Source organism: Glycine max, chromosome 1, assembly GCF_000004515.6.
Source record: "Glycine max cultivar Williams 82 chromosome 1, Glycine_max_v4.0, whole genome shotgun sequence".
Taxonomy (NCBI): Eukaryota; Viridiplantae; Streptophyta; class Magnoliopsida; order Fabales; family Fabaceae; genus Glycine; species Glycine max.
Window position 1 is genome coordinate 41,007,275 of NC_016088.4, and position 22,590 is coordinate 41,029,864.

The 22,590-nt window shown below is 35.2% G+C and overlaps 1 pseudogene; it reads right to left on the bottom strand.

The window, feature by feature from the left end:
- Window positions 1–13,911: 13,911 nt before the first annotated feature.
- On the bottom strand, window positions 13,912–22,349 carry LOC102661051 (receptor-like protein 49; annotated as a pseudogene).
- Window positions 22,350–22,590: the final 241 nt, after the last annotated feature.

Here is a 22,590-nt window from a genome sequence, read left to right on the forward strand (position 1 = left end):
CTAACAAACAAATAAAGTAGCAGTACATGAATGGTAGTGGCATCCTCCTCCTGGATGAAATCGAAACCTTCTTCACTCGCACTCATCCTCATCATCACCCTCGTTCTCATCTTCTTCTCCCTAAACACCTCTTCACCCCTTTCTACGCATAGGTCCCTTCTCAACTTCCACTACCTCTTCCCCCAAACTTCCTCTCACTCTTCCTCCTCCTCCACTCCATCGGCCACCACAATAGGATCTACCTAATCCTTACCGCCAAGGACATCACTGATAGCAATACTACAACAACACCTAGCAGGCCCATGAAGACACAAAAGAGGCCCACTTACCTTTGTAACTTTGTGTAGTCCATGTGCAAAGGAAGCCACAACAATCCTAGAAATTCTGTTATGCCTAATATGGATTCTCCACCCATTTGGTTATTGTCCCTCCACCAATTTTGTTACCAAATTCTGTTATTGTCTCTGCCAACTAATGATTAGCTTTTCTACTTCCTCCTATAATCATTATAAATACCGCAATTAGTAATGAAGGAGTAGAGAAGAATTATCCAATGCCTGTTTAGTGTAGTTTAGCTTAATGTAGCTTAGCCTGATTCCTAATAGTCACCGTGGAAGTTCTACCACGCCGTGGCTTCCACAACTTCACCTTCTCATCAAAGGTGGTCTACATACTCCCTTTATGCATGGGTGGGAAACACCAGAAAATAGTGTCCCAAGGTTTATGCTTATCCCTTCGAATTGGATCCCTTACGCTGTTACACGTGGGTGGGAACCTCATACCGCCGATTGGCGGCATCGGAGTCGATGACATGGTGAGTGTGATCAGGCATGAGCTAGAGGAACTCTCTTCGAACCCACTCGTTACCGCTGGTACATCGGTGAGGACCCCACCTTGCCCAACGAGATCGGAGACTTGTGCGAGGGTTTGTACGAGATGAGTGGAATAGATTCAAAAGAGAGAAAGGTTAGAGTTTTCAACACCTGTCGACATCCAATTGGCTAATATATCAAGTGGCTTGTCCATGCATGACAATTAAAGTTGATTTACCATTAATCAAAAGGATCACACGGAATGAAAAAATTTCACTCAGTGCATCCTAGTAGCTTTAAAAGGAAGCACCAATCCGCTTCTTTAGGTATAATTAAAAGGACCACATGGCATGTTCTCTTAATTTATATCTTTTTGCTACTGTGTTTCAATTGGGTTATGCAGTATTTTTGGTTTTCATTGACTCTAAATACGTAGTAACCTCTCTGTATGTTGCTTTTGGTATCTCTGGTACCACTCATTAATCTAATCCTTTTTTAGCTGATAAAAGAAAAGAGCCATCCTTTAATGCAAAAATACTTCCAAACAATTCATTATCTGTTGTTCAATTTTAAAATATATTTTTCATCTTTTGTGTCGTGCTTGACTTGGCATATGTTAATGTAACAAATTAAACTGAATTTACTTTGTTTTGCAGGCATGTAAGCATGTTCTAATGTTAGCCCAAACTGGGGGTCTTGATTGCCTGGTTGATGTCCAAAATGAGCTTGTTCAATTATAAATGATAATGCTTTTCTATTGAAGTCCTTGTTTTTCCATATTTTGTTTTGGATATCACTCAGTATGCAGAGTATATATTCGAGAACTATTTTTCATCTCCCCCACATAAAACAGGAAAAGAAAAGAATGTTCCTTAACCTTTATTTAATGGGTGACTTGGTACATTATGTTTTCTTATGTGGTCAAGCATATTAATAAATAATTGAAGAATATTAGTGTTAGAGCACTAAACTGACTATTGTAGAAAGATAAAAGAAGTAAGGTAAATTGGTGTAATGGTTCTACTTTTATTTATTCATTTCCATGATATTTATAGAGGAACGAAGTCATACATGGCTATGCCACTAGTTAGGCAGCAGTTCTACTAATCACTACTATGATAACAATTTTTTTTGAAGTTAGTTATAACAACAATGGGATATGCACATAACAGAATTGGTGGTGGGAGACAAGGAAACTGCTGCAGCTTGGTTAACCATCTACACAAAGTCATGGTAATGGGCTGCCCTCTTGGTGATCCTTTTGGGTCTGTTCGTAGTCATGGGTATGTTGCTATCATCTCCCCGCACTGGGAGAACAACCTTGTCCCCAAGGTTGTAAGAATCACGCAAGGAGTCCCAATTCTTCCATGTGGTATCCTCAAGATCCAATTTTGTCCATTGCACCAAGACCAACTTGGTCGGGATTGAAGCTGATGAATCCAACTTCCAATCCAGCAGGGAAAGTGGCTTGATGACTAGGTGGTTGTCGAAACTGGCGGGAGGGAGATTGAATGGGGAATCGAGCAAGGGGCCATGGTAAGGCTTTAGTAATGAAACATGGACAACTAGGTGAATCTTAGAGGATTCTGGTAACTTCAATCGGCATGCAACTTGGTCGATGCGTGTTGGAAAAGTGGCCTCAATAACATAAAAGGGGGGGGGGGGGGATGAATTAAGTCTCACAAAATTCCCACTAACAAATTTTAACCCCCTTTTTTATGAGGTATGATAGGCTCAAATGCAGAAAAAGAAGAAGCAATCAATTTAATAATGTTCTTTTAAATGTGCAAGACAAAGTAAACTACAATAAAATAACTGAGAGAAATGCAAACTCAATTTGTACTGGTTCGGCCACTTCCCGTGCCTACATCCAGTCCTAAAACAACCCACTTGAGATTTTCCACTATCTCTGTAAATCCTTTACAGACTTTGAGCACACCTTGGGATTCCTTACCCTTGTGTTCAATATTCTCACAATTCAAGAGACAAACAGTCTCATGATTACAACTGAGTTTATGGGATGAACAAAAAGATTTCTCTGCTTTAGAGTAGATGATACAAATTGAAGATCCTAGAAGAATTCTCAATAGATTTGCAAGTGTTTGGCCAATAGTTGTTTAGAGAGCATTTGACAATTAAGTTCTCTTAGAACATCTCTCTCTCTTACTTTTCGAAGTTAGACACACATTATATATAGGCTCATTGTGCCTTTTCAAAATGGTTTGAAGAGATGTGTCTTTTTAAAAAGCTTTTCTAAAATTTTCTCACTGGTAATCGATTACAAGATTCTGATAATCGATTACACAGTTATATTTCTGAAGAGTCATGACTTTTCAAAGTGTTTTCTGAAGTGTCGTTACTAGTAATCGATTACAGACATTTGGTAATCGATTACAAGATTTAAAATTCAAATTCCAAAACCCTTTTGAGACAATATGGCTCATTATAGAGATGTAAAAAAAATAATTAGACTAATTATATTTCTACATTATAATTAATTAGAATATGTGGTTGTCAAGACACAATAAATATAATATATCTATAAATTTTATACATAAATGACATATATAAGTTGGAAATATCCTCAACTTTTAACTTTGTAATTTTTGTAATGCTCCCTCATAACCCCGTGCAATATGCTCCTTCATATATAAGATAATGTGAGAATAAAAAATAAAAAAAAAAGATAATGTTATGCCCCATCAAGGAGATTTATGTTCAAAGTTAATAAAATTTAGACTCTTTAAGAGAGAATAAAAATATCTCACATGTAGAAGAAAAATTTGACCGAGGGCAACCATCTGTTGCATGTGACACCCTATTTTTCGTAAGATAAATTAAAAATAAATAGATTTTTAGGGAAATAATGAGGTTTTTGTAATTAAATAAATAAGAAGAAATAATTTTATTAATTAAAATAATGGTTTTAAGGTAAATAAAATAAATATATGCTCTTAGAAAATAAAAAGAATGTTTCATTTATTTATTTGATAGGGAGTAAAATAGAGTTCCTCTTTATAAAATAGTAAAATAAAGAAAAATGGAGTAAATAATAGACTGAGAGTACCTTAGGTATGAATAAAGACATATTAGGTTAGTTTTTACATTTATGATTTATCTTTCTCTCAAATTTGTTTTCCCTTCTCCTTCTCCCAAAATCATTTCCTTTTCCCGCATACACTTAAACCTATCCCAGTAAAACTACGATTCTGAACTCGTTAACCGTTGGATCGTGATGATATTTTAACACCAAGTTTGGAACTCATTTTCTCACATCCCCACCTTTGGGATTTGCAAAATAATATCTGTGGTAAGAGAAATGTCCCTCACAAGGAGCTTTTTGTTCCATACATACACCTAAACCTACCCCAGTAAAACTACAATCCTGGACTCGTTAATCGTTGGATCCTCGTGAAATTTGAACATGGGGTATGAAACTAATTTTTGCACATTCCCACCATCGTGTAGTTAAAGAATAAATTTTATGGTGAGAGAAACATTCATAGCATGGAGATAGTGAAATGGAGGCTCCAATCCATTCTCATTTTCTCTAACACTTGAAAACCCTAGCAGAGCAACTAGAGGAAAAGCTTGAGGGATCTTAGGGAACCACTAGAGACACTGCTATCACTATTGCACTACACATGTGAGCCCACTTAGGGGTAAGGGTTAAGTTTATCATAATTGGGGTTAGAATGAACATGTGTAGGGATCCTTAGAGGATTAAATTGTGATTAATTTTGAGATGTTCATTGAATTATAATTCTTCTTTTATGATTCTAATTATGATATTATTGTGTTTGATAGACCAATTGATGTCCTGATGTGAATTGGTTAATAAAATTGAGTGTTCTTGGTGTTTTTGCATTTTTGACCTATGATTTAATTTTGATTCCTTTGATTTTGAGATGATTATGTGAAATTGTTTGAGCGGTTTTACTCCCCATGTTTTGAGAATCATTTTTGTATAATTTGTTTGTGTTGGACAAGATTTGTTAGACAAGTGGCCTCAGATATCTTAAGAAGGGGGGGGGGGGGTTGAATTAAGATATCACAAACTTTTTCCTAATTAAAAAATTCTATTTTGATTTTTAACCCAAATCCCAAGATTCCTTTCAAAATGAATTCCTAAATAATTTTGCAAATTAAACTTACTGAATAAAAGCAATAAGCAATAATAAATAAAATAGTTTAAGGGAAGAGAAAATGCAAACTCAGATTTATACTGGTTCGGCCACACCCTTGTGCCTACGTCCAGTCCCCAAGAAACCCGCTTGAGAGTTCCACTATCTTGCAAAAGCCCTTTACAAGTTCTGAACCACACAAGGACAATCCTTCCTTTGTGTTCAGATTGCTTTACAACAAGAGACCCTCAGTCTCTTAATCCCTTTTCAGAAATAAGATGAAGAGAAGAAGAAATCTCTCTTAAAAGAGATAGATTGAACAATGGAGCACTCAAAATAATTCCTTATTGAATTGCAAGTGTATTGGCCAAGGAATTTTTTAAGAGGACCTTTGATGGCCATTCAAAAACTCTAAACAAATTCGTGTTCCAAGTCACATATAAATAGACCTTTGATGGCCATTCAAAAACCTTTTGGACAGATGTGACTCTTGAAAATATTTTCTGAAAAGCTCCTCTGGTAATCGATTACAAAACTTGTGTAATCGATTACAGGCTTTAAAATTTGAATTCAAACATTCTGTAACTACTGGTAATCGATTACACATGTATGGTAATCGATTACCATACATGTGTAATCGATTACACATTGTAAGATTTGAATTCAAATTTCTAATGACTGTTGTAAATATTTTCAGCTGTTGGTAATCGATTACAATCCTCATGTAATCGATTACATGCCTTCAAAAATATTAAAAATCATTTTAAAAGTGTTTTAGGAAGTGTTTTGGCCACTGGTAATCGATTACATCCTCTGGTAATCGATTAACAGAGAGTGAATCTCTTGTAAAAGCATTTTAGCTTAAATTCATTGGCCAAACCTCTTGTTGTTTCAACTTGGAATTCCCTTCCTAAATCACTAGAGATTTTCTTGATGATGTATCTTGAATTTCTTGGATTTTTGGTCTTGAATTAAACTTGAGAAGTACTTGATCCTTTGGCATCATCAAAACATCAAACATTCTGTAACTACTGGTAATCGATTACCATACATGTATAATCGATTACACATTGTAAGATTTGAATTCAAATTTCTAATGACTGTTGTAAATATTTTCAGCTGTTGGTAATCGATTACAATCCTCATGTAATCGATTACATGCCTTCAAAAATATTAAAAATCATTTTAAAAGCGTTTTAGGAAGTGTTTTGGCCACTGGTAATCGATTATCAGAGAGTGAATCTCTTGTAAAAACATTTTAGCTTAAATTCATTGGCCAAACCTCTTGCTGTTTCAACTTGGAATTCCCTTCTTAAATCACTAGAGATTTTCTTGATGATGTATCTTGAATTTCTTGGATTTTTGTCTTGAATTAAACTTGAGAAGTACTTGATCCTTTGGCATCATCAAAACATCAAAATATCTTGCTTCTACAAGATTTACTAGATTAGCATGATAAATTGTTATATTGGGATCATGAAATTATGTTTAAGTGATAAATTGAATATGTGATGAATTGTTAGATACATGTGTATTGAGATATTATATATATTGAATTGTGAGTTATGAAGTGCACAATCACACAATTGTAAGACCCTTTAAGAGCGATGAGTTTTTGTGCGACAAGTATTGTGATGGGATCCACTATGGGAACCTGACGAGTTGAATTACTTTGAGGCGTGACGAGTTAAAATGATTTTTAAAAAAATTGAGTCGTTGTGTGTATTGCATAGTTCATAGGTAAAGGTTGTGTTTGTGCCATGTATATATTAATACTATGCGATGTGTATATGATTCATATGGTGTGATAACATATTATTTTGGAATTATAACATTGTGATTGAAATTGAGTGTATGTGATAAATTGAGTATGTGTTGAATTGTAAGATACATGTATATTGAGATGTTGTGTGCATTGAGTTATGAGCTATAAGCCATATAATCACACAACTGTAACACCTTTTAAGGGCAACAGGTTAATGCGTGACGAGTATTGTGATGGGAACCACTGTGCAAACCTGACAAGTTTAATCACTTTGAGGCCCGACGAGATAAAATTATTTTGAGAATAATTAAGGAGTCTTGTGTTTTGTACAGTTCATAGATAGAGTCTGCGTGCTAAAATGTTTTCTGGGTTAGACCTGAATAAGGAGGGAGAGGCCCTGACGGACTCTTCGAAGTCTAGGCCTTGGGGTAAATACACCCGATTTGAGTGATCTTTTAAGCCTATGCCGATCCCACATGGTTGAAGCATTCTCACAAAACAACGTGATCCTGACTGGTCTCCCTATGATTTTACCTAGTGAGAGTGACCTAACTTACCAGTGTGTGGTCTGTCTTGCCATGTACTCCTAGGCGCCAAATGAGGTTTTTCACTTACATGATACCACATTGCATATAGGATTGACTCTTAGTGTATCTGTTACATAACACCTGTGTAATGATCATTGTGACTTGTTACGTGATGGTTTGTAATGAATTGTGTTAAGTTGAGCTTGTTCTATTGTATTATTATATATATATATATATATATATATATATATATATATATGCTTTCGTTAATCTCTACCTATTTATGAATGTGATAACTCACTTCCTGTGTGTTATTTGTATTTGGATCCTGTGATGATCTCGGACCTTGTGTTCATGAGAGTAGATGGTTAGGTGGATGACCTTAAAGAACCTCGTGTTAGAAAATGTTAAGACACAATGCTCTGATAGGATGTGACATTGGGGCATGAGTTTTTATTTCTATTGCATGATGTTCTGAACATGTTATGCTACTTTATGTTATCCCACTGCTTAACTTGTTTCCTTTTGTAAAAATTGGATGGCCTTGTTTTGGGGCCAGAGATGTTTTCATACCCTTATTTGATAAGTTTTTTTAATTTGGTGATTAACGCAAATGTGAACCTTTTACCCACGTGAACTCCATTATGTTTATTGAATAAAATCATTTTAATGAATTCCGCATTTTCATGTATGATATTATATAAATATGTATGTCGGGATAGAGGGTTTTACATTGCATAGATCCAATTTATCTTTTGTTGGAAAACATGTTCATATACCTTTTTAATCTACATGTTTTGTATGTCAACTTGCAATTGGTATCATTATAAGGAAAAATAACCATGAAGAGATAGTGAACTTTTAAGAAGAGAAAGATTAGAAAATTTTTTGTTATGCTCCTTTTTAGTTTTTATTGACTTAAAAACACAAGGAGATTCAAGTTCAAAACTAATTAAATTTAAATTTTTTAGAGCCAATAAAAATATATATGACAAGTAGAAGGCAAGTTTGACCAAGAGAGCAAACTTTGTGTTGCATAAGTACAATCACCTTTGTGTTGGAAACATGTTAATACACCTTTTTAATCTACAATTAATAGTGATAAAAAAGGAAGAAAAAATACCATACATACATCAACTCTTGCGAAATGCAATTTTGTGATTCTGCTTCCGATTGCAACGTTGAAAACCACACAATTCCATAGCCCTCTGACTATTTTTTCACAACCTAATTGGTAGTTCTCTAAGTACTAACCATAAACAAAAGCCTTAAATGTTATGAGCTCTGCAGAAAAATATTGATTGAAAACAAAATTTAATTAGGTAGGTTAACTATTCTAACTCACCAAATGGAAACTTCACAGTATACAACCTTCTAAGTATACCAAAAAATGACTCCTTTGTATTTTCCCTTTGAAAAAGCCTTTCCACCAAATGAATAAACAACTCTAAGCATAGACCACAAGCTATTAATGTCAATTTAGACTTATAAATAGCAAATGGTGGCAGTTTAGTAACTGATGAAAAACATTTGTTTCAGAGTTTAAGGAGTGTATGTTTTGGAAGCTACAAAGTGTAGCCTTGGGTTAGACATGCCGCCTTGATTTAGGTTATATGCACGTTCTTAAAAATTTATTTGGCTTACCAAAAAAAGAAGTTAAGACTTGTATTGTATTTATTAGGTAATAGTTTTTCAATAAAAATTTCATGCTATTCTGTTTTTGGTAAGCAAAGATAAAATTATAAAATGGAATCCAAGCATTATGCTACCCTTGTATTTGGATTTTACATTTGAACAATACAAGAGAAGGGAACAATACACAAATATGAAAATAACAACAATCACTCCTATTTCGCACCAAATTTGATGCAATAACAAACTTTAATAAAAACTAAAGTAGAAATCAGATCACACATGTCTCCATTAAACACTATATCATTCTTTATTAATCACATGAACAACAATTGCATGGAAAATTAAAACAAGAGAATTTCTTAACTTGTCTCCTAGCTACCCAATAACAAGCCAAATTGGATAAACAACGCCCCATAAGAAAAGGGCAATACAAAAGCCAAGCCAATAAAATAGAAACCCAAATACAGTAAGAGAAAAGCAAAAAATAAGTTATTAGAATCTTCTTCGACAAAGCTATAAAATGGACCCAACAAGCCAAGACCATTAAAGTTAAACCCTTATTGAGTAGAACAGCTTCTGTCTATCTAACATCAATCTCCAAGAAAAAGTCAAGACTTTTAAGAGGGCAGGGTACTTCCAAATCCTGCTAAACCAGAGCAGAAAACGGAAAATTATAAACAGAAAATAGTTTGCAAGCATCCTCGTTCCAATTATTAAGAAAATGGTATCTAGTAGTTTTCATTGATATGAGACAATGAATAAATACATAGTCCTCTCTACCATCTCTCCATGATTATTGAGGATAAAATATCAAAACAGAATCACAAATAAAAAGGAGAAAATATACAGGGATTTGGATCAATTATAATTTAAATTCAAATCATAGCTGATCCTTACAATTAATGGATTCTAACACCCCCTTTCAAGTTGGTGCATCAATGTCACATATTCCCAACTTGTCAAGATAACTACTAAGGGCCTTGGATGCTACTACCTTGGTTAGCATATCAACAAGTTGTTGTTCTGATTTTACCAAAGGAAAGACAATAATACCATCTTCAATCTTCACTTTGATGAAATGCCTGTCAATTTCCACATGTTTTGTACAATCACATTGGACGGGGTTGTTAGAAATCTCTATGGCTGATTTATTATCACAGTAAAGCTTCATTGCATTCATATCCAATATCCTTCAAGAGACTTCTAACCCTTAATAGTTCACATATTCCAACTGCCATCCCTCTAAACTCTGCTTCAGTACTTGATCTAGCAACTACTTGTTGCTTTTTACTTCTCCAAGATACTAGATTTCCTCCCACAAAAGTGAAGTAGCCAGCGGTAGACCTTCTGTCATCTGTTGATCTAGCCCAATCAGCATCAATATAACCCTCAACTTTGAGGTGACCATGATTTGAGAATAACAAACTTTTCCTGGTGCAGATTTTTAAGTACCTTAATATTCGTTCAATAGCATCCATATGCGGTTTTTTTGGGTCATGCATAAATTGACTCATGCATAAATTAGCTTTCCCACTAGTCTTTGATATCTTCCTCTATCTGCACTAGTTGCATCATCACAATGAAAATTCTTGTGGTTTTTTTCTATAGGAGTATCAATTGGTTTACACCCAAGCATTCTTGTTTCAGCTAACAAGTCTAAAGCATACTTTCTTTGAGAAAGGAAGATACCATGCTTGGACCTCGCAACTTCGATCCCTAAAAAATATTTGAGATCTCCAAGCTGTTTCATGCCAAATTCAGAAGCTAAATGTCTCCGTATGCTTAAAATTTCATTAGGATCATTTTCGGTTACAATCATATCATCAACATATATTATCAATGCAGTGATTTTACTTTGATTATGCTTGAGAAACAAGGTGTGATCAGAATTGCTTTGTGTGTAACCGAAAAACTACATAGACTTTGTAAATCTTCCAAACCAAGCTCTTGGTGATTGTTTCAATCCGTATAGGGCCTTTTTAAGCATACACACCAAAGGAATATTTGAGTACTTTGGTATACCTGGAGGAGGATCCATATAAACTTCTTTCATTAGATCTCCATGTAAAAAGGCACTTGTTACACTGAATTGAAGAAGTAGCCAATCTTGATTTGCTGCTAGTGATAATAACACCCTCACTGTATTGAGCTTTGCAATTGGTGCAAAGGTTTATTGGTAATCAACCCCAAAGGATTGAGTGTAACCCTTTGCAACTAGCCTTGCATTATATCTCTCCACACTTCCATCAGCTTTATGTTTGACAGTTAACACCCATCTACAACCAACTCTACTCTTTCCATTTTTGTTTTAATTGCCTAGATCCACCTAGAATCTGCTAGAGCTTCTTGCAAACTACTAGGAGTAAAGGCAATAGATAATTGAGATACAAAATTCACATATGACTTGGACAACTTTTTAGATGGCACATAGTTGTTTATGGGGTATTTAACCTTATAATTTAGAATGAGATCATACTTAATTGGGGGTTATCCTCTATTAGTATGAAGTGGAAGAGTGTAAGGGCTCACTATAGGGTCAGAATTTGGGGTAGAAGAGACATTGCGTTGTATATAAGTGGAAACACAGTTTTGTGTATCAGCAACAAAATGAAAATGAGTAAGAGTTTCAAGTGATACCTCTACAAAATTATTTTTGGATTGGATCAACAGTGGATTAGAGGTTGAAGGAGAGATTATACTATCATCTTTGACCATATTCTCATTTACATTATTCTAAATTTGATCTTCCATGTTCTCATCTCCATTATCTTGAATTCCATCCTCTGTTGTTGTTGGCATAACATCAAATAACTAGATATCTTGGTCAAGTCTATCATGATTCGGGACCTCCAAATCACACCCCCTTTGAGGTGAAAAATGAAGTATTTTTGAGGGAAAAACATTTCATGCTCATGAAATGTAACATCCATTGATACAAAAAATCTTTTTGTAGATGGATGATAGGCCTTACATCCCTTTTGAGTGGTGTTGTATCCCATAAAAACACATTTCATTGCTCTAGATTCTAATTTTGGTCGCTGGTGAGGATGCAAATGCACATATATGACACAACCAAAAATATAGGGTGGTAAATGATTGACAAAATTAAGGGTGAAATCATGAGAAAGGACATCAAGAGGTCTCTTAAAATTTAACACACTCAAGAGAACTCTATTAATAAGATAAACTGTAGAGCTTAAAGCTTCACCTCATAACTAAGAAGGAATATTACCGCCAATCAATAGTGATCTAGTAACCTCCAAAAGATGTCTATTTTTTCTCTCGGCTACTCCATTTTGCTGAGGGGAATTAGGACATGATATTTGATGAAGAATACCAATAGATTTCATAAAATTTGTCAACTCATTTTTGTAGTATTCCCCTCCATTATCAGACCTGACTATTTTTATTGGAGTATTAAATTGTGTGCTTATTATTTCGTGAAATACTTGAAAAACATTACACGCATCACTTTTGCGTTTTTAAGTAGGTATAACCAAGTCATTCTTGTATAGTCATCCATTAATGTCACAAACCATTGCATTCCATTATATGTGGGAAGAGGGGCAGGTCCCCAAACATCAGAGTGAATTGTTATTTATAGGAAAAGTAGCGTGATGACTTTTTGCCATTACACAAATTTCACATTTAAAATCAGAGATATTACAATAGTTAAACAATGAAGGAAATAATCTCTTAAGGTAGCTAAAAGATGGATGTCATAATCGCTTATGCCATTGCCAAATATCTCTTTTATTCTTAGCTTATGTTTCATCAATTACAGAGTGAGTCAGTGCTTTTCCTTTGGTATATTGAGAATTACCTTTAAGATAGTATAATTCTTCACTTCTTTTACCATTACCAATCTTCTCCTTCATATGTATATTCTTTAGAGTACAATATCTAGGAAAGAACAAGAAAACACAGTTATGGGACTTGGTTAATTGACTAACAGAGAGAGGACTACAATCGAGAGAAGGAACAAAAAGCACATTGGAAATGGATACCAAGGGAGAAATGGATATTGTACCACTACCCATAACTGGGGAAGAAACAATAGAAAAACCACAAATTGGTTGAAATGTATCTAACTTAGCAACAAATCCAGTAGCAATGGTGGAGTTGTCCTTGGGAGATTCCACTTTTTTTTCCTTTTGGGTGCCATTCGGGATCACTTGTACCATCAAGACACTTGGGTTTAAGGATTGAAGACAGATCCTTCATATGTGGAGTAGAATCTGATTTATTTGACCTATTATTCATTTTCGTACACAGAAGCTAATCTCCAATTCCTAAAGAAGAAAGGTAATTGGAGTTAACTCTAATACCATATTAAGAAAATGCTATCGGGTAGTTCTCATTGATATGAGACAGTGAATAAATACATGATCCTCTCTACCATCTCTCCATGATTATTGAGGACAAAATACCAAAATAGAATCACAGACAAAATATCAAAATAGAATCCCAAATAAAAAAGGAGAAAATATACAAAAATTTGGATCAATTACAATTTAAATTCAAATCATAGCTAATCCGTACAATTAATGGATTCTAACACCAATACCATATATCTTTCTCCATTGTAACTAGTAAAACATAAGAGATAAGATTACAAAGTTTTAAGAAAGGTCTTCCTCCCAACAGAACATAAGCCTCATCTAACTCCACACCCAATTCAAACTCACACATAAGAGTTAACAATATTTTCAAAAATTTGAAAAAAGCCCTGGAAAAGCATATGTATACAATATTTCTGGAGCTTACCATATACTAGATATATTGATATACCCATACATTTGTGTAAGTGTCATATACATTTTACATCTTAATATAACTTTAACTAAGGAAACTGTTAAGCAATGATTTAAAACATCTTGAGATTACTAACTACTTTGCATTATCTCTGGTCTAAACATAATTAATTGATGCAGTCCTTATTATGAAATTCCTCATAAAAAAATTAAAATATTAAAAAAATGCAAAACCAAAATATTATGAAGAGTGTAAATTGACCTATTGTAGAAGCTAAATCACTAAAAAATTACCTAAGATTTCAGTACCTGCACACGAGTCATGTATTTCTTCCCTTGATGGTGTTCGTATGCAAAATCAAGTTGGGGGATGATCCTATGAAGTATCTCATCTACGTGTTTCGAATACCATAACCTCCATCTCCTCTAGAAAATAAGGGGGAGGATGAAAATTCCAAAGCCAAAAATACATCCCATCTCTACACTTAAAAAATTCCAATGAATTGAACTTTCAGTTTGGGAATGAGTTGTTTCAAGTGTTGGCACTCTATCATTGCTGCAATTATGGGTCAGTGGAGGTCCACATAACTCTTCATTCCCTTTAAAGGAATCTGCTTCAAATGATTGAATTCGGGTACCCTTTGGAATTTCCACCACCAAGTGATTATTTGACAGATTCAAATATGCAAGGAAAGATAGACTTATGAGCTCTGTTGGAATTTCTCCATTAAAAGAATTGTTTGAAAAATCTAAAGACTCAAGATTCCTAAAATTTTCGATAGATGGTGGCTGAGAGGGCATTATTTGACAAATTAAGAGCATTCAATCCCTTGAACTCATTAGCTCATTTGGTATTGGACCCTCAAAATTGTTGCTAGACATATCCAAGTAAGTGAAGGCTCTTTGAATTCTGAGAAACTTCATTAGTTGACCTTTGTTGTTATTAATAATTGAGTTGTGGTACCGAGAGGCATCGACTGCATTATAGTCGAAAGCTGCCTGCTCAAGGATAGAGCGAGATACATTTGTAACAAGTTTAGCTAACTTCACTATAGTTGTCCAAATGTGACAATAAATCCTTAAAATTCTTGAGTTCATAGTTATCAACTATATCAATATAGAAATGATTGAATTTTGTCCCAACATCAACTTTATCATGCTTCATTGCTTTCCAACTGTTTAAGTGCTCCTGGTATTGGACCACTAAAATTGTTGGAGGATAGATAAAAAAACATGAAGCATTTCCCAATCAACACTACTTATTGGGCATCAAATTGACCCGTGAAGTTTGTTTAACCTTAAATCTAGGATTCTGTTGGATAATATAAACTTTATTTGGCCTATTAATCAAGTGTTAGGCCCATTAAGTTTGTGCTACTACTTTAAAGAAACTTCTAGAAAAGTGTAGAAATAAGTAGCAGTAATATTTAATTAAAGAAGTGTGTAGAACTAAGTTGTTGGGAGAAATGTGTAGAACTCTCCCTTGAAGTGTGTGGAAACTTTTCTTGATGTAACTAGAACTCACCCTTGAAGCCTATAAAAGGGGGAGAGGTTGTCATTTGTATGTGGATCCAAAAAAAAGAGAAAGAAGCGAAAACAAAAGCATTTCTCAAGTAATAAGAAACTAGCCTTCTTTCAAATATTCTCTACTCTTCCATTTCTCTCAAATACTTCCTATAACCTTCTCCTTTCCAACAAAGTGGTATCAGAGCTTAGGTTCTTATAAGAAATTCCTCTAGAGTTATGGTGAGCAATGGAGCGACATCCTTCCAAGTTCCACTTCTAAAGGGGAGCACCTATGACAATTGGAGCATCAAAATGAAAGCCCTTCTTGGAGCACATTGATGTAGCTCTATGTGGAGCTTGTAGGCCTTGGATCTTCTTCATCAATGGTCTCCTTTGCTTCTTGAAGATGAATGGCAGTGGAATGGAGAAGGAAGAAAGATGATTGGAGATGCCACTTCAAGGAAAAGATGAGTCAATAACAAGCTCACCACCATAGGAAGCCATGGATAAGAGCTTGAAGGTAGGAGAAGATGAGTGGAGAGAGAAGGAGAGAAGGAGCACGAAATTTTGTGCCTTAAATGACGTCTGAACTTTGAAGTGTAATTCTCAAGTGATCAAAGTTGAAAAAATGCACACACATGGCCTCTATTTATAGCCTAAGTGTCACACAAAATTGAAGAGAAAATTGAATTTCTATTCAAATTTCACTTGAATTTGTGGAGCCAAATTTTGGAGCCAAAATTTTACTAATTATGGTTAGTGAATTTTAGCTATGGTTCAGCCCACTAATCCAAGATCAAGTTCAAGATTCTCCACTAAGTGTGCTTAGGTGTCATGAGGCATGTAAAGCATGAAGGACATGTACAAAGTTTGACTATATGATGTGACAATGAGGTGTAGCAAGCAAATGCTCACTTCCCCCCCCCCCCCCTTTAAAATTTAATTGGATTGGGATTCTCCCAATTCAATTAAATTTATTTTCCAACACACACATCAAATATTCACTTAATGTATGTGAAATTACAAAACTACCCCTAATACAAAAACTAGTCTAGGTGCCCTAAAGTACAAGGGCTGAAAAATCCTACATTTCTAGGGTACCCTACCTACATTATGGAGCCCTAAATACAAGGCCCAAAAATAATGAAACCTTAATCTAATATGTACAAAGATAAGTGGACTCATACTTAACCCGTGGGCCTGAAATCTACCCTAAGGCTCATGAGAACCCTAGGACCTTCTCTTACATCTCTAGCCTAATCTTCTTGGAGTCTTCTATCCAATGCCCTTGGGGGGTCGGATTGCATCACACATGATGTTTAGGAAATGGTTGAAAAAGGCTATACGGAGTGACAAGATGAGACTTCACTTTCCTAAGCACAAAAGAAGACTTTAAAGGATTCAAGAAAGAGAAACAAGAAAGCTTTCTTCCTCATCTTTCAAGCTAAGGAGGCATGGGATAAGCTTTAAACCTCTCACTAAAGGGAAGACAAAGTAAAGAAGAGGTATCTCCAAACTCTAAGAGGTGAGTTCAAATCCTTACATATAAAAGAGTCAGAGTCCATTTTCGATTATTTTTTAAGATTTCTTGTTGTTTCACATCAAATAAAAAGAAATGGTGAGAAGTTAGAAGATGTTAGAATTATGGAGAAAGATACTACGCCCGTTAGATCCCAAATTTGAGCATATTATTGTGACAATCAAGGAAACCATAGATTTAAAAACCATGATGATAGAACAACTTCAAGGATCATTGCAAGCTTATGAAGAGAAGCATAAGAAGAAGCAACAGATCACTAAGCAACTCTTCAAGATGCAACTGATGGAGAATGAAGAAAGTCAAGGAAATGAGAGAAGTCAACGAGACTGACGTGAAGGTCGTTGTCGCAACCAAGGATAGGTTGGACGTGGCAACAGAGGACGAGGTTCAAATTTCATCAACAACAGTTACGAGAAAGGAAAAAGCTCAACAAGAGAACATGGAAGAGGCTATGCAAGCAAAAGGTATGATAAATCTCAAACCCAATGCTATAATTGTCAAAAGATTGGCGACTATGCTTCAGAATGTAGATTCACCAAGAATAGAGTTGAGTAGGAGAATAACTATGTGGAGAAAAAAGACAAAACGTTTGAAACAGTGCTCCTAGCACGTGGAGGCAAAGAAGGTAGCCACGAAAACACATGGTACCTTGACACTGGTGCAAGCAACCATATGTGCAGAAAAAGAAGCATGTCCATGGATCTTGATGAATCAATAAGTGGCAATGTCTCATTTGGTGATAATTCTAAGACTCATGTAAAACAAAAAGATAAGATCTTAATTCGTTTAAAAGATGGAAGACATGAATTCATATCAAATGTCTACTATGTCGCAAATATGAAGAATAATATTTTGAGTTTGGCACAATTACTCGAAAAAGGCTATGATATTCATATGAAAGATTCCAGTCTTTCCATATGAGATGGGAGAAACAATCTAATTACCAAGGTACCAATGTCAAGAAATAGAATGTTGTTATTCAATATCCAAAATGATGTTGCAAAATGTCTTAAAGCTTCCTACATTGATGCATCCTGGCTATGGCATCTTTGATTTGGGTACTTAAATTTTGAAGGCTTAAGTTTACTATCAAAGGAGAAAATGATGAGAGGACTACCCTCCATTAACCACCCTGATTAACTCTGTGAAGGATGTTTACTTGGCAAGAAATTTAGAACAAGTTTTCCAAAGGAGTCAAACTCAAAAGCTAAGAAGTCACTCGAGCTAATGCATGCTAACGTTTGTGGGCCAATCAAGCCAAGCTCACTAGAAGTCTTTTCCGCATTCAAGAAGTTTAAAGTTGTAGTGGAGAAAGAAAGTGGTCAAAAGATCATAGCCATGAGGACAAATTGAGAAGGAGAATTCACTTCCAAAGAGTTTTGAGAGTTATGTGAAGAGAATGCAATCAGACTTCTCTTGATGGTTCAAATACCCCCCCCCCAACAAAATGGTGTGGCAGAAAGAAAAAAATAGAACGATCCTTAATATGGCTCAGAGCATGCTCGAAAGCAAGAAACTGCCAAAAGAATTTTAGGGAGAAACTGTGGCATGTGCAGTTTATATGTCCAATCGATCTCCGACAAGAAATGTATAGGGAAAGACACCACAAGAAGCATGGAGTGGAAGAAAGCTTGGTATCTCTAACTTGAGGGTTTTTGGGAGTATAGCTCATGTTCATGTCCCAGACGAGAGAAGAGCAAAAATTGATGCAAAAGTGACAAATTCATCTTCATTGGTTATGATTCAAGCTCAAAAGGGTACAAGTTGTACAACCCAAACAACAAGAAGATGGTAGTCAGTAGAGATGTGGTGTTCGGCGAAGAAGGACAATGGGACTTTGAGACTCATGAAAATTAGGGGTGGGAATAGGCCAGGCCAGGCCAGGCTTTAAAAGGCCTGAGCCTAGCCTACAATGAATTTTTTAGGCCTGAGCCTGGCCTATAGCCTATCAAAGACTTTTATTTTGGCTCGGCCTAGCCTTTTTAAAAGCCTAGTCTGGCCTGATAGTCTTTTTAAAAGCCTTCTTCACACTAAATTTTTAATATTTTTGTGCTTTGGAGTAGGAAACATAATAGGAAAGTTAAAGGAAAGGAAAAGGAAACGTTAACAGGAATAGGAAAGCCAATAAAAATAATGAGAAATATAAAGGGGCACATGACTCACACCTAAATTGTAATTAAAGTCTTACTTGATTATAGGAATGGAAGTTATGGAGCAGTAATGTGTAATCAAAGTCTACTAGTTTAAAAAAAATTAATTGTACCCAAAAAAATAATATAAGTATATGTATATATATATATATATATATATATATATATATATATATATATAGGCCTATCAGGCTTATAAGGCTTTTTAATAAGCCTAAGCCTGGTCTATTTAATTTAATAGGCATTTAAAAAAACCTGAGCCTAACCTTTTAATTAAATAGGTCAGTTCAGATCAGGCTTTATGTAGGCCAGGTCATAGGCCCCTGTAGGCCAGCCTGGCCTATTCCCACCCCTAATGAAAATGAATACAACTTTTTTCCTCCACTTGAAGAATTGAAGACACCTCAACATGTTTAGCAAGAGCTTGCCCTATCAACATCAACCACTCACGAAGACACTTTGCCATCTCCTGAAAATGAAAGGATGGTGTCACACACAAGAACCCTCCAAGATTTTTATGATCGAATTGAGAGATTGGATAGTATCACACTATTTTGTCTCTTTGAAGATTGTGAACTAGTGGACTTTGAAGAAGTTGTGCAATATAAAAGATGGAGAAATGCGATGGACGAAGAAATTAGATCCATCAAGAAGAACGCCACATTGGAACTCGTCTCCCTTCCAAAAGGGCGCAAGGCTATTGGTGTTAAGTGGGTGTACAAAACAAAGAAGAATGCCAAGGGAGAAATTGAAAGATATAAGGCAAGACTAGTTGTAAAAGGTTATAGTCAAAAGGCTAGGTTTGATTATGATGAGGTGTTTGCACTAGTCGCTCACCTAGAGACCATAAGACTAATACTCTCTCTTGCAGCTCAACACAAGTGGAGAATTCTTTAGATGGACATGAAGTTTGCCTTCTTGAATGGAGTCCTCGAGGAAGAAGTATACATCAAGCAACTGTTGAGATACAAGGTGAAAGAAGAAGAAGACAAAGTTCTCAAGATAAAGAAGACACTTTATGGACTAAAACAAGTCGCTCAAGCTAGAAGACTTTATCAAGTTAAGAAGCTTACTTTGAATGATAAATCAAGTTTAAGGGGGGTGTTGGATAATATAAACTTGATTTAGCCCATTAGTCAAGTGTTAGGCCCATTAAGTTTGTGCTACTACTTTAAAGAAACTTCTAGAAAAAGTGCAGAAATAAGTAGAAGTAATATTTAATTAAAGAAGTGTGTAGAACTCTCCCTTGAAGTGTGTGGAAACTTTTCTTGATGTATCTAGAACTCTCCCTTTAAGCCTATAAAAGGGGGAGACATCATCATTTTTATGTGGATCCAAAAAAGACCCAAAGAAGCCAAAACAAAAACATTTCTCAAGTAATAAGAAACTAGCCTTATTTCAAATATTTTATCCTCCTCCATTTCTCTCAAATACTTCCTATAACCTCCTCCTTTCCAACAGATTCTAAATTTGGAAATTTTACATAAGAAACAGAGAACTTTGTCAATTAAGAAATTGCTTCGAAGGTTTAGGACTTTTAGTTTCTGGCAGTTGACTTAAGATTTAGGTCCAAAACAAAAACATTTCTCAAGTAATAAGAAACTAGCCTTCTTTCAAATATTTTCTCCTCCTTCATTTGTCTCAAATACTTCCTATAACCTCCTCCTTTCCAACAGATTCTAAATTTGGAAATTTTACTTAAGAAACAGGGAAATCTTTCAATTAAGAAATTGCTTCGAAGGTTTAGGACTTGTAGTTTCTGGCAGTTGACTAAAGATTTAGGGATGGTGCCTTCCAACTGATTTTCATTTAGGTCAACAACCTTAGAGAACATGAAGTTGGTAGAGTATTATGAATATAACCTCGGAGTTTGTTTCCACCAAAATTCAACACCCTTAGAGTGGTACTTAACGTCGCAAAACACTTTGGAACTATCCTAACAAAGTTGCTGTCAGAAAGATCTAGAAGGAGAAGCCTTGAAGCATTGCAAAAGGATTCAGGGATTTCTCCATGAAAAGTGTTGTTTGAAAGAGATAATATTCCTATGAAAGAGAGATGATTACCCGTGTCTAGTGAAACGATAGAGTTGAATCTATTGTTTGAAAAGTTCAAATTATTAACATACTTTGGAATGAAAGGAAAAGGCCCTTGCAGTTGGTTGGAACTAAGGTCGACCATCAAAAGGTTTGAACTTAAATTCAGACACTTCCTTCCAAATTTGTAAGAAAATTTTTGGAAATATTCAAGATAGAAAGATATTTAAGTTGCCAAATCCATTTAGGTATTGGTCCTTCAAGATATATTAATATTGACTGATTCGTTAAAAAACTAGGAATTCCTCTCAACTTACTGGAAACCAACATGAGATATCCAATATCAGGAAAAGGTGACAGGTCACGATCATCTCTAAAGTTTAAATCAATTGACAAATTGTTATGTGAGAGGCCTGGTGTAGTTAAATTACTAAGCTTGTGAATCTTGTCCAATTGTATTGTGCCATTAAAGTTGTTTTGATTAAGTTAAATGGATCGAAGTGTTCTATGGTTAAAAATAGACATAGGAATATGCCCTTGAAAATTATTGCTACTTAAATCAAGCATCCCTAATATAGGGGAAGCAATAACAAAATCGTGCAAGAGACCATTGAGTTAATTAAAGGGAAGTTTAAGTTCTCGCAAATATGGGAGTTTAAGTAGAGATCAGGAGAGACTCCCATTGAAAAGGTTAAACCCCAAATCAACACTAACGATATTTTTAAGGCCCTCTATATGATTGGATGGTAACACCACACTTAAATGATTATCAAAGAGGGATAAATATGTGAGATTATTGGATATATTAGAAGAAGGGAGGGGACCTGTAAAGTTATTGGAAGACAAGTATAGATAAACAAGTTGGGTGAGTTCTGAGATTGAACTAGGAAGTGTTCCATTAAATTGGCAGTAAGATAGATCAATTGTAGATAACTGCTTCAAATTTGAAATTGCAGCTGCAAGGTTTTCTAAGAAATTTGTATCAATAAGAATCAAGTTATGGAGAGAACTATGTGATGCGGAGTAATTTGGAAAACAACCACCAAGATCTTAATTGTTTGAGATGTCAAGGACCTTCAGATATCTACTGGAAAAGAACCATTCAAGCCACAACTTTTAAGCTCTAGTATGACTAACTTGGACAAATTTACAAAGGATTCTGGCATTGTGGATGCCATGTTGTTGTGGCTCAATTTTAGAACAGGAGTGATAGAAGCTTAGGCAGTGATGCATCAATGGGTCTAGAGATATTTCATGATGACATGCTCAAAACACGTAGCTTGTGCAAAGAAGATAAATCATGAGACCATTCCTATCCTTTGGTAGATATTGCCACACCATCTAGATACAATTCTATGATATCTGTAAAGTTTTGAAACATTGCTATATTGGGCTTCTCAAGTTTCAGCCTGTGAGGTGAGGTAAATGAAGAAGACAAATCAAGAGTGACTAACCTTCTGAGGTGTCAAATCTCAGGTGGAATCTTCCCCTAAAAGCCAACATTAGACAAGTTCAAATACCTCAAATTCTTTAGCTTGTAAAGCTACGAAGGCATAACTGAACATAAGTTATTGAATTCCAAATTCAAGCTTTCTATATATTGAAGGCTAAAAAGACCACTTGACTGAACGAGTCCTCCTGAGATAGACTTTTCACTAAGATCAAGGGGTACAACATGCCCCTTGTTGCATGTCACCCCATGCCATTGGCAACAATCTTCACTCAGATTCCAAAGAGCAAGCAT